At 47.6% G+C, this 13,928-nt stretch overlaps 1 long non-coding RNA gene across 1 annotated transcript in view; it reads left to right on the top strand.

The window, feature by feature from the left end:
* LOC144330343 (uncharacterized) overlaps positions 1-13,928 on the top strand; it is a 52,602-nt gene that overhangs the window by 23,606 nt on the left and 15,068 nt on the right. Inside the window, exon 3 of the long non-coding RNA XR_013396410.1 lies at positions 7,555-7,837. This is a non-coding gene — a long non-coding RNA (uncharacterized LOC144330343). The remainder of the gene's footprint in view (positions 1-7,554; positions 7,838-13,928) is intronic.

The following is a 13,928-nucleotide window of genomic DNA, read 5'->3' on the forward strand; positions in this document are numbered from 1 at the left end:
TGGAAAACTTTTAAAAATTATTTATTAATGTATTACTTACTTACTTAATTAATGTATTTATTTTAGAAACCGGGTCTCACTCTGTCACCCAGGCTGGCCTGCTGTGGCGCAATCATACCTCACTGCAGCCTGGACCTCCTGGGCTCAAGCAATGTTCCCTCCCACCTCAGCCTCCCAAGTAGCTGGGATTGCAGGTGTGAGCCACCCTACCTGGCTCAGAAGATAGAAACTTTAAAGTCCCTCTACTTATGCTGTTGACCCCTGCATTCCACTCCCCAAGGATAATGACTGCTAACAATTAGCTACACGATATGTGTTGATTTTGGAAAGCAATCCACCAATATATATTCAAAGTCATAAATATGTTTGTAACTTCTGGTCCTATTACCCACTCTGGGAATTTATTCCAAGAAAAGACCTCCCAGTGTTCCCTCCTTTCCTATAAAAATGGCCAAGTTCATTCCCACACAAGTCTTTCTCTTAGCTGTTTTCTATCTGAAAACCTGTTCCCCTGGATTTGCTCATGATCTGATGACCGGTGAAGTCCAGCTCAAATGCCACCACCTCTGAGAGGCCACCCACGGTCACCTGTCTATACTTGTTCCCTCCCCCCACATCACTGCCTTTTACTTTGCCCTGCACTATTTTTTCCTTGCATCTACCATTCTCTGAGGTCACCTTGTTTAATTGCCAGTTCACTAATTTGTTCTATCTCCTCTCCTACCCCATCATAAGTCCCTTGAGAGAGGGCCTCTGTTGCCTGCCTTGCTGTCTGCTGCGCCCCCAGTACCTGGCACACAGTAAGAATGCAGGTCTTAGCTGAAAGGATATGTCTGTTCGTGAAGCTACTCAAGTAAGGGATGTTATTTGACTCACCTCGAAACCCAGGCAGCTACTTCTGCAGAGAGATAGTTCTTGCCGGCTTCCAAGACCCTAAGGAACCACTGTGTGGGATGTCAGACAGGCCTAATGGCCATGCCGTCATTTCTCCCAGCAGAATGGGTGCCTTTCAGATGTAGACACAGCAAAGCCAACAGTCTGTCTTCTCTCTAAACCCTTTTTATTCTTGGCTTCTAAAACAAAGAAGAGGTAAAGAAAATCCACTGGGCCAGGGCTCTGTCAAAGAACACCCAGGCTGCACTTAATTAAGATGAATAATTTAAAGACTCTTAAGTCAGACAATGGAAACATTAAGAGTTTCCACCAAAACATAAACTTGGCCAAGTGGGCCAGGTCTCCAGAAGCCTCCAAGGACATTCTCAGCAACTGAGGGATGGTGTCTTGCTTAGCCTGGAGGTGGGGAGTGGAGTGTTGGGTGGAGAGAAGGTAGAAGAAAGGGAAACCTGAGTTCTCATCTGGGCTCCACAAACATATGCTAGGTTGTTTAGGCTGCGTGACTCTCCCTAACTTGTTTCCACAATGAAATAAAACATGTTGGCTGGGCTTGGCGGCTCACACCTGTAATCCCAGCACTTTGGGAGCCGAGGTAGGCAGATCACAAGGTCAGGAGTTTGAGACCATCCTGCCTAACACAGTGAAACCCCGTCTCTACTAAAAATACAAAAAAACTAGCCAGGTGTGGTGGCAGGGGCCTGTAGTCCAAGCTACTTGGGAGGCTGAGGCTGGAGAATGGCGTGAACCCGGGAGGCGGAGCTTGCAGTGAGCCAAGATTGTGCCACTGCACTCCAGCCTGGGCAACAGAGTGAGACTCTGTCTCAAAAAAAAAAAAAAAAAAAAAAAAAAAAAGTTATGTAGATTAATCAAAAGAAAAAAAGCAAAACCTTACATAATCCTACCATCCAGAAAGGCAATATTTTTGTCGTGTTTCCTTGTAGTGGTTTTTTCCTAGCATAAATATACTTTATCACAATAAAAATGTGATTTACTACATATTGCCTTACATATTGTTTTTTCCACCTAATAATATATTGTGAACATTTTCTTACGCCATTAAATACTGTTTGACATGTTTTCTCTTTTTTTGAGATGAGGTCTCGCTCTGTGGCCCAGGCTGGAGTGCAGTGGTGCGATTTTGGCTCACTGTAACCTCTGCCTCCCAGGTTCAAGCAATTCTCATGCCTCAGCCTCCAGAGTAGCTGGGATTACAGGTGTGCACCATCATCCCCAGCTAATTTTGTATTTTTAGTAGAGGCAGGGTTTCACCTTGTTGGTCAGTCTGGTCTTGAACTCCTGACCTCAAGTGATCCACCCATCTTGGCCTCCCCAAGTGCTGGGATTACAGGTATGAGCCACCGCTCCCGGCCTCAACATTGTTGTTTTTATGTTGTGTAGTATTCCATTGTATGTGGCTGGATCATCCAACCAATCCCCTGTCATGGGAGTTTCCAATTTTTATAAGCAGCATGGCAATGACCATTTGTTGTTGTTTTTAGACAGGGTCTCACTCTGCCACCCAGGCCAGAGTGCAGTGGCACAATCTTGGCTCACTACAATCTCCACTTCCCTAGTCCCAGGAATCCTCTCACTCAGCCTCCTGCTTAGCTTGTACTACAGTCATGTGCCACCACGCCCAGCTATTTTGCGGGTGTGTGTGGTTTTTTTTTTGTAGACACAGGGTGTCACCATGTTGCCCAGGGTGGTCTAGAACTCCTGGACTCAAAGTGATCTGCCCACCTCGGCCTCCCCAGAGAGCTGGGATTACATGTGTGAACCACCAATGCCTGGCCAGCAATGACTATTTCTGAAATGGATACATGATTATTTCCTTTGAACTAATTCCCAGAAGTTGAATTTCTATGTTAAACAGATACAAAATCCTAAGGGTTTTTAGATGCAGCTGTTTTAGACAACACATTTATTAGTTTGTAGAGCATGAATGAATATGGTCTGCCATCTTATTTTTTTGGACTCTTCACCTCTATTTTTACTAAGCGTTGTGACATTGAGCTAGGAACAATATACAACATTTACATTCAGATGGGAACACCTGCCTTCAAAGGTGCTTATATTTTATTTTATTTTATTAATTTTTTAAATTTTTTGAAAGAGAGTCTCACTGTCACCCAGGCTGGAGTGCAGTGGCATGATCTTGGCTCACTGCAACCTCCACCTCCTGGGTTCAAGTGATTCTTCTGCCTTAGCCTCCCGAGTAGCTGGACTACAGGTGCCCACCACCACGCCTGGCTAATTTTTATATTTTTAGTAGAGACAGGGTTTCCCCGTGTTGGCCACACTGGTCTTGAACCCCTGACCTCTGGCGATCCACCCACCTTGGCCTCCCAAAGTGCTGGGATTACAGGCATGAGCCACCACACCTGACCCTTGTATTTTAAAGAAAACTTTTTGACTTTTTTATCTGAACAAACATAAAACAAATCAATTAAACAGAAAAAAAAGATCAATTGATCAAATCAGTGAACAACAGAAAATTAATAGAAGACCCCATCTTTTCTGTTTCTTCCATTGAAAACCTAGCCAACTAATTACTTAATTATTTAACTTATCAAGTTTGCCACATGAACATTTATATCTCATGTGCATTTTATGGTGCATACTGATGACTGGCTAACGGTCCTTTCTAACCCCGTTCTCCATTTTCTGCTTCCTACTATAGAAAGTGAAAAAGCTAAAAATGTGCTTTCTCAGACTCCCTTGCAGCTAAGGGTTACCTCTCTTTGCTCAATGAAAATAAAGGGGATATCTGTTGCAGGAATTCTGGGAAATACTTCTCTTTTTCTATTGGTTGATTTTTTGACAGGGTCTCAGGCTGGAGTGCAGGCTGGTGCAAACTCATCTCACTGCAACATTGACCCCCCTGGACTCAGGTGATCCTCCCACCACAGCATCTCAAGTAGCTGGGACTGCAGGTCCAGCTAACTTCTGTATTTTTTGTAGAGATGGGGTTTTGCCATTTTGCCTGGGCTGGTCTGGAACTCCTGGGCTCAAGCAATCCTCCCACCTCAGCCTCCCAATGTGCTAGGATTACAGATGTGAGCCATCACACCTGGCCTTGTTTGTTTGTCTTGTAGACAGAGTCTTGCTATGTTGCCCAGGCTGGTCTTAAACTCCTTGCCTCATGTGATCCTCTCACCTTGGCCTTCTGAAGTGCTGGGATCTGGGGAAAGTTTTTCCCTGCCTGACAAAATGAGAGAAGTCACAAAACAAGCTCTCTTCCCTCCTCGCACTTGTGCTCTCTTCCCAACCTTTGAACCTCAGGTAAGTGCAGTATTCTAGGAGACATGGCAACCATCTTTAATCACAAGGCAACAAGCCTAAGGATACAAAACAAGTCCTGATAGTGATGAGTCCTCTGCTATATCCTGGGGCTGCTGAGTCTACCTAGAGTTACCCTGGAATCTAACTCCCAGATAAACATCTTTATGGCTTCTGGTAGTGGTTCTCAAAGTTAGTGGTTAAGTCAGCACATTATGATCCTGTGAAAAGCTTTTAAATTCCTGGTACCAAGGCCATACCCTGTAGTAGTAAAATCAGTATTTCTGGGAGTGTTGGGGAACTGCAGGGTGGTTGGTACCCAGGCATCAGTATATTTTAAGATTCACTAGGTAATTCCAAAGTGCAGCAAGTCTGAGGATCAGTGACTTAAGCCAGTGCTTCTCAAACTTTAATGTGCATAGAAGTCACCTACGAATTTTGGTAAAATACACACAGCTTCAGTAGGACTAGGGTGGGGCCTGAGGTTCTGTATTTTTAGCAAGATCCCAGTTGATGGCAATACTGCCAGTCCAAGGACCACACTTTGAGTAGCAAGGGTCACTGTTACTCTAAATGGACGCAACCCAGCTGGTACATCCTTTTTCTGGATGCAAAAGTCACCCTCATATTTCCCAGGTGGGGCAGGACTATCCTTCTGAGAATGCTGGGACAGCAGGAAGGGCTCCTCCCCGACCAGAGGTCCATGAGCCCTTCAGCATCAACAGTCCTCCGCTGTAGCCAGTAGGTTCCTAAGTCAATGCACCACCCAGTGGTAAGGAAAGTCCCAGGTCATGAGGCTGTGAACTGCTGATATCCTGTCCGTCCTGTCCTGTGCTTGCTAGGTCAGCCAGGCCAGCTTTTCTGACCAGGCCCACCCAGCCAGATTCAGCCGTCGGCTCTACCTAGAGCTCATTCTTTCTTTTGGATCCTTCTACCACCAGCCTCTATCCCAGCTACACTCTTAGCTAGTAATCGGGGGTAGCATTTCAGGTGACAAATTTTTCTTTAGTTGCTATTTTCCATGATTCTAAAAAACAGCTTCCTGGTCAGGTGCAGTGGCTCACGCCTGTAATCCCAGCACTTTGGGCGGCCGAGGTGGGTGGATCGCCTGAGGTCAGGAGTTCGAGACAAGTCTGGCCAACATAGTGAAACCTCATCTCTACTAAAAATACAAAAATTAGCAGGGTGTGGTGGTGCACACCTGTAATCCCAGATATTTGGGAGGCTGGGACAGGAGAATCGCTTGAACCCAGGAGGCGGAGGTTGCAGTGAGCCGAGACTGTGCTATTGCACCCCAGCCTGGGCAACAAGAGCAAGACTCTGTCTCAAAAAAATAAATAAATGAAATAAAAAAACAGCTTCCGAAACACAAAGATGGCTAGGGAGAAAGAACACAGGCAGAGCCCTCTATCTCCTAGAACACCTTGCCCTGATCCACCTCTTTCCTGCCACCCTCAGGGAGCCAAGCCTGCCCAGTGACTGACACGGTGTCCCTGACCACCTGTTCTGCAGCTCTAAAACCCCTCCTGAGGCCATCGGGGCCACACGCTGTGTCCTCTCCTCCCTCCTCCTGCATGGCCAACCAGCCTGACTGTTCCGTTTCTTTGATCCTTTCTAGCAAAATCCCCCCAACTAATTTGCCTGCCTTGCATCTCCAGCTCCTTCCATCCCATTCTCTCATGCACTCTCATCAGGCCCGAGCCCCCAGCCCTGCTCTGCGGCTGCTCCGGTCAAAGCTGTCGTAACCTTCGACTTCCCATCTGGGTGGTCTGGGGTGGTCCTCGTCTTTTGGGCAAGTTCACAGCTTTTGACACAGGTCAGCGTCCCCTCTTTTTTGCCTCTGCACGCACTGTCATCAGGACACCGTTTGCCTGGTCCCGCTCGTACCTCACTGGCTCTTCTTCAGTCTCCTGAGCTGGTTCAGCCTCCTCTTCCTGACCTCCTCAAGCTGGAGGCCAGGGCTCATTCCTCACTCCTCCTGCTCTGCTCTCCCATCTGCTTCTCCAGGGGGACCCCGCCTCTCCCTAGCAGTCAGTTCCATCTGGAAGCGAATGACAGGTAGGTCTCTAACCCCTAAGCGTCACCTCCTCTCCCTGACCTGCAGTGGCTTCCTGTTGGGTCTCTCAGCTCCCCATCTGACCTTCCACCATCTATTCTCCACATAGCATCAAGCCAATCTCGTAAACCTAAGTCATGCCACTCCTTTGCCCAAAACCTCCATGGCCTCCCATCAGACAGAAACAGATGGACCCCACTCATCCCAGTGACCTGGCTCTGCCTGCCCCTCAATCCATTCACCACGGCTCTCTCTTGTCCCTCCACTCAACCCATTTGGCCTCCTTGCCACACCTCACGTGTGCCAAGGTCCTTCTGGCCTCAGAACCTCTGTACTTCCTGTCCCTTCTGCCTGAAATGCCCTTCCCCACAGATCTGCCGGTTCCCTGTCTTACACCATCAGGCTTCTCTCTACTTGATGCCGCCTTCTCAGGGGACTGCGTGGAACCTTCCACCCCAGTCACTCCCTCTCCGAGCCTTGCTTCATGCTTCTTCCTCACGCTCGTGAGCTGACTTGATCACATCAGATATTGAATTGTTTCTTGTCCTGTCTGCTGCCTGTCTCATATATAAGCTCCATGAGAGCAGGGCCTTGTCCGTTTCATGCACAGCTGAGCTGCAGAGCCCAGCACAGTGCCTGCTACATAGCAAGTGTTGAATGAATAAAGGAATGAATGAATGAACAGATACGTGTTGCCTGTGACACTCCAGACACATGCTGTGGGGAAGGCAGCTGGGCTCAGGCTGATCTGCCTAAGAGGCTGCAGTGCCCCTCAGAGCTGCTTCCCGGGAAGCTCCTAGTCACCTGGGCCGTGGCTGCTGTCCTTGTGTCTGGCTCCCAGGGATCCCCGAGGCCAGCCCTGTGGGCTATTTGGATCCCAATCTCCTTTATTCCTATACATGGGTCTCCAGAGGCCTAAGCACAGGCAAGGCTTCCTCCACCCCCAACCCCTAGGTCAGTTTATGAACTAGAGCACAAGGTGGACTGAACGGTCACCCACACCCTTTCCCACTTTGGTCCAGTCTCCCCAGAGGATGCTGTGAGTTCCAGCATGGTCCTTTGAGCAAGCTGAGAAGTTAAAGAAGCCACTGCCACAGACTGAATTGTGTCCCCCAAAGTTCCTACCTCGAAACCTTAATGCTCCATGTGGCTGTATTTGGAGACAGGTCCTTCAGGGAGGTGATTATGGCTAAATGAAGTTATAAGGGTGGGGCTCTGAGCCAACAGGATTAGTAAGAGGCACAAGAGAGAGTGAGCACGCTCTGTCTCTGACTCTGTCTCCCTCCCTCCCCTCCCCTTCCCTTCCCTCTTCCCTCTTTCCCCAGCGCTCCCTGCCCTCTCCCCATCTTCTCCTCCCTCACCCCCCTCTCCCTCACAGAAGAGCTCATGTGAGCACATAGCAAGACGGCAGCCACTATAAGCCAAGAGGAGAGGCCTCGGAGAGAAAGCTGCCTTGCTGGCATCCTAAACTTCCAGCCTCCAGAACTATGAGAAATTGATTTCTGGTGTTCAAGTCATCCAGTCTCTGGTATCCTGTTATGGAAACCTGAGCAGTCTAACACACCCACCTCCAACACACCCAGCTCTAGAGGCTCCCACTGCCGCAGGGTGAGCTGGTTAACGCTGGGAGGGGATTGGGGGGAGAGGATAGATAGATAGATAGATAGATAGATAGATAGATAGATAGATAGCTAGATAGATAGATGATAGATGATAGAAAAATAGATGATAGATAAATGGTAGATGTATAGATGATAGATAGATGATAGATATATAGATGATAGGTAGATAATAGATAGATGATAGATAAATAGATGATAGATAGATAAATACTGCTCCTTCCCTTTCCATTTGCCCCCTTAAAACTCTACCCTCAGAAATTCACCTTTAAGGAATGAGAGGAATGTAGCTGCCTCCTCCAAGAGGCCTCCCAACCTCACCTTCCCTAGCCCAGACTGGTGTCTCCCTCAGCTGAGGTTCCTCTTCATCCTCCTGGCCCTCAGCCCTCACCTTCTCCAGCTCCTGACCATCCTCTCATCTCAAGGGTACATCCTTGCGCAGCTGGGCTCATTCATTCCTCACACTGGCTTCTTCTAAGTAGTTTCTAAACCTTCCTGTGAAAAAAGAAAGAAATCCTGCAGGGAAAGGAGTTCAAACAGGTTGTACAACCCATCCCCAGAGTCTGATTCACCTGGTGTGGGCATGTGCCTGAACTCCGTATTTTAAGCAAACACCCTGGTCTTCTTACACTGAAGACCCTCTGCTGACCTATGAAAGAGACTGTGTAAGAAATGTGGATGCCTAGGCCTCCCCCCAGAGATCCTGACTCCACTGCCTCTTCCTTGCCTCGTGGCTTCCAAACCCCCTGATTCTGGTGTGCAGCCGGGGATAAGAGTCACGGACTTACTGGGTGCTGAGGGAACAAGCGTTGACCTGCATGCAGCTGCTGGGTTGACATGGGCATCCTTCCGGGAGGGGTGAGTCATTCGGCCACGCCGCCAGCTGTGAACAATTCAGTCTGGGGAAATACAAAGAGACGTGGTCCCTCTCAGAGTTTCCATTCCCGCATGGAAAGCTGGTGCTGGGAAGTGGCTGGGCAGCCAGGCTGGGTGCTGGGAGGAGTGCAGGGTGAGGATGAGAGAGGGACTGTACCCACACTATGCCAGGCCGACTCCAGGCACTGGTTGTGTCCGGCTGGTTCAATCTTTCCAGTAAACCTGGGAGGAGGGATGTCATAGGTGAGGAAGCCAGGTCTGCAGAGTTGAGGTGTCTGGTCTTGAACCCACGTGTGTCCTAACCATGACATGGTCCTCCTCCAGAAACCGTGCGGGTGCAGAAAGAGGGCTCAGGGATCCAGCCTCAGGCACTGGCCTCAAGGGATGCGGTGGCGGGAGGTGTCTTAGAAGCCTGCTGATCAAGGGTTAGGATCTCTCCATCAACTGGTGGCTGAGGGTGAATCTCACCACTTTCGCCCCCCACCCATCCTCTGTGTCTCATTCTACCTGCTCTGGCCTCGTCGCCCCTGCCAGACTGTGAGATCCAGTGGAGGGGGACAGGCCAGGCCCCTTATCCACATTTATTGCTCACCCCCACCTCCCCAGTTCGAGGCAGGCCCTCAGCAAATCCAGCACTAGGGCTGTGAGTAGCGGGAGAGTTCTGAGGGGACCCGGGGACTGCCAAGTTGGAGGCAGCCCGGGATTGGAAAGGCAGCATAGAAAAGCCAGTGGTCCAGAACACAACCCGCCCAGCCTCGCTGAGTGGCCCTGGACTGGCCACTTCACCTGCCTGTGCCTCAGTGTTCTCATCTGTAAAATGGAGAGATTCATTGCACCTCCCTCATAGCATTGCTGTGAGAAACAAATGAGGTAAAGTATGCAAGGCGCCTGCTACATCACAATAAGTAAATTATTGAAATACTGTTTGAACCCTTGTTTTTATTATTGTCACCATTATGTTGTTACTATTATTGGTGCCTATTTCCCACTTTGGCTCTGGGTAAGCAGTTACAGGCACCAGTTATGGACCTTGGACTTTGAGGTGGGCTCCTGTCCTGGACTTCTTTGGCCTTCTTTCCAGTCCTGGGGATGGTCAGGCCAGGTGACATTTACAGCCAAAGACCTTGGTGGATGTGGGATTTGGAACCCATTAAGCCAGTGGCGCTCAGCCTTGGATGCCTGTTAAAATCACCTAGGGAACTTTAAAAAATCCTGATTTCCCATTAAATAAAAATCTCTGGGGGTAGGACTCAAGCATCAGGATTTTGTAAAGCTTCCCAGGAGAGGCCAACAAGTAGTCAAAGTTGGGAACCAGGGCTCCGAGTGAATTTCTCATTCACAGGAAAGAAAATCCTTTGGTAGAAGGAGACTGGGCTTGGGAGTCAGAGGAGTTTAGCTCTTGCCGTATCAGCTACAGGACCTTGGGTAAACTACTTATGATCACTCAGACTCAGTTTCCTCATTTGTAAAGTGGGGGATGGTACCCACCTAGCAGTTAATGAATAGCATTAAACTAAAGAGGGTGTCTGACACAATAGGAATTTAATACATATTATTATTATAGTCCTTAATGGGTTATCCTTCCAATATGTCCAAGGAGATATTACAACACACACACACACACACACACACACACACACACACACACACATCAATGTTCAAATTCTGTTTCCAGGCCGGACGCAGTGGCTCACACCTATAATTCCAGCACTTTGGGAGGCAGCCAAAGCGGGAGGATCACCTGAGGTCAGGAGTTCGAGGCCAGCCTGGCCAACATGGCAAAACCCTGGCTCTACTAAAAATACAAAAATTAGCCAGGTGTGGTTACAGGTGCCTGTAATCCCAGCTACTCTGAAGGCTGAGGCAGGAGAATCACTTGAATCTAGGAGGCAGAGGTTGCAGTGAGCCGAGATTGAGCCACTGCACTCCAGCCTGGGTGTCAGAGCGAGACTCCATCTCAAAAAAAATAAAAAATAAAAACAAAACCACAGTGCTGCGGCTGTTCTGGTGGAAGGGCTGACCTTGTACTCTGGGAAGTGGCAAGAGGCCACACTCACAGAACCTGCCTGCCCTCCTGGGCCAGGATTACTGTCTGAGATGAGGGTAGGAGCTGAATTGCAAGGAAGCCATCATTCAAGCTTTTGCCTTAACAGACAAGATTATGGTGATGGTTACCTTTCCTGAGTTGCCACCATATACCAAGCATGTTACATATTCTCTTGTTAAATTCTCCCAGCAGCCCTAAGATTTAGGTATTAATGCCCCTAGAGAGAGTATCTGTGTTCATTCATTCAAAAATATTTATTGAGGGGCCAGGTGCAGGGGCTCACACCTGTAATCCCAGCACTTTGGAAGACCAAGGCAAGAGGATCACTTGAGCCCAGCAGTTTGAGACCAGCTTGGGCGACATAGTGAGACACTGTCTTTAAATATATATATGTATGTATTGAGCCCTTGCCATGTGGTTGGTCCTTTTTGGAAGCTGGGCATTCGGCAAAGTCAACATAGCCCCTGCCTCATGGGGTTTACGGTCTAGTGGAGAGGACTATATTCCTTGAATAATCACAAGTCAATGCAGCAGAAGGCTTTTAGCAACATCAGATTGCACTGTTTCAGACAGCCCCTCTCTCATTACTATAAAAATGCTGCATAAAATACAAGAAAAACACTTGAAAATACAAAGCTGAGCTCAAGAGAAAGGAAAACCCCAGATTCCAGAAACAGTTCCAAGAACTCAAAGCCAAAAAATGGAGTGAGGGCTAAGCCTCTGGTTTGTGAGATTTTGACTAGATACAGGCCCTAAGGCCTAGAGCCCAGAGTTCTAAAGCCCCTTCAAAAACAGGAGGCAGCCCCAGGCTTTTTGAGGCAGGAGAGTTGGAACTGATCCATCTGAATACAGCTTGGAGCCTTGAGGAATATCTCAGTCACAGAAAAGAAAGGCTGGAAAAACTACTAACTGGGTCTGCAAAAGGAGCAACAGTTTTCTCTATAGAAAGTCTTGGATGGGAGAAAAGTTCATGTGAAAGATGGAAAGGCCAGGCCTCCCCCACTTGGAGGAGAGAGATGGACTGCTCCCGCCTCATCCCCCGCTTTGGCATGCCACTGGTCCCAGGATTCCTATGCCAAAAAGTTAATCTAAAAGTCAGTCCAGAGGCCGGGTGTGGTGGCTCACACCTGTAATCCCAGCACTTTGGGAGGCTGAGGCAGGCGGATCATTTAAGGTCAGAAGTTCCAAATCAGCCTGACCAACATGGTGAAACCCCTTCTCTACTAAAAGTACAAAAATTAGCCAAAGGTGGTAGTGTGCACCTGTAATCCCAGTTACTCGGGAGGCTGAGGCAAGGAGAATCAACCTTACCCAGGAGGTGGAGGTTGCAGTGAGACTCTGTCTCAAAAAAAAAAAAAAAAAGTTAGTCCAGAACCTAGGGCCCTGACAGAAGCAAAACCCAAGGTACTCTGTACAAGTTCTAGAAATGAAAAATACAGCTTTAAGAATTATTTAGGGCTGGGTGCCATGGCTCACGGCTGTAATTTTACACAGCACTTTGGGAGGCCAAGTTGGGTGGATCACTTGAGGTTAGGAATTCGAAACTAGCCTAGCCAACATGGTGAAACCCCATCTCTACTAAAAAAATACAAAAAAATTAGCCAGGCATGGTAATCCCAGCTACTCGGGAGGCTGAGGCAGGAGGATCACTTGAACTCAGAAGGCAGAGGTTGCAGTGAGCCGAGATTGCACCATTGCACTCCAGTCTGGGTGACAAGAGCAAGACTCCATCTCAAAAAAAAAAAAAAAAAAAAAAAAAGGGTTATTTATTAAAATTAATGAATTAAACAGCAGAACAAGATAGAGCTAAAGAGACACTTAGCAAACTGGCTGATGCCTCTGAAAAAAATCACCCTCTCAGCAGCACAACAAGAACAGTATGGAAGCAATTGTGGCTAAGAGACATAGAGGGAAAAATGAGATCAAAGAGGAAATGAGGAAGGAGCAATATTTAAAGAGAAAATGGCTGGGAATTGATCAAAACTAAAGAAACACCTAAATTTTCAGATTAAATAAGCATCTGAAGACTTGAGAATAAATAATACAAATTCACACCTCAGGAATGTTAAAAGGTAAACTGAAGCACATTAAAACGTTAAAGAGGTTATTTGAGCAAACAGCAACTCATGAACTGGGCATCTCTAAAACAGGATTTTATAGGGTGATTTTAAAATACACTCTTTTTTTTGAGATGAAGTCTCCCTCTGTTGCCCAGGCTGGAGTGCAGTGGAGCAATCTCAGCTCACTGCAACCTCCACCTCCCAAGTTCCAGTGATTCTCGTGCTCAGCCTCCCAAGTAGCTGGGATTACAGGCACCAGCCACCACAGCTGGCTAATTTTTGTATTTTTGGTAGAGATGGGATTTCGGCATGTTGGCCAAGCTGGTTTCAAACTCCTGACCTCAGGTGATCCGCCCGCTTTAGCCTCCCAAAGTGCTGGGATTATAGGAGTGATCCACTGCACCCAACCCTAAAACACAGACTTTAAAGCAGGCTTGGGGCTCTGCTAATGGGGTATGAGGGGAAGGCTTTTATAGGGCGAATGCAGAAGACAGCAAAAAAATTATTTGACTGGTTAATGTTTGAGCAATTCCCTTATTCAGACTATCCTATGGGAAGTTCGAGATAATGTAATATACACCAAGTTGGCCACCTATGATTGGTTGAACTTAAGTTCCATTTTCTTGTTCTTGTTCTTTTCTTTTCTTTCCTTTTTTTTTTTTTTTTTTTTTGTTTGTTTGTTTTTGAGACAGGATCTCACTCTGTTACCCAGGCTGGAGTGCAGTTGCATGATCACGGCTCACTGCAATCTTCACCACTTGGGCTCAAGTGATCTGCCCACCTCAGCCTCCTGAGTAGCTGGGACTTCAGGTGCACACCACCATGCCTGGGTAATTTTTTTCATTTTTTGTAGATCCAGAGTTTTGCCATGTTACCCAGGATGATCTTGAACTCCTGGGCTCAACCATCTGCCTGTCTCAGACTCCCACAGTGCTGGAATTGTAGGTGTGAGCCACCGCACCTGGATGGCTTTATTTTCTTTTATTTTTAATTTTTTTTATCTTTTTAAACCTTTGTATTATTTTATTTTTTGAGAAAGGGTCTCACTCTGTTACCCAGGCTGGAGTGCAGTGGTGAGATCATGGCTCACTGTAGCC

The sequence above is a fragment of the Macaca mulatta genome, chromosome 7 (assembly GCF_049350105.2).
Source record: "Macaca mulatta isolate MMU2019108-1 chromosome 7, T2T-MMU8v2.0, whole genome shotgun sequence".
Taxonomy (NCBI): Eukaryota; Metazoa; Chordata; class Mammalia; order Primates; family Cercopithecidae; genus Macaca; species Macaca mulatta.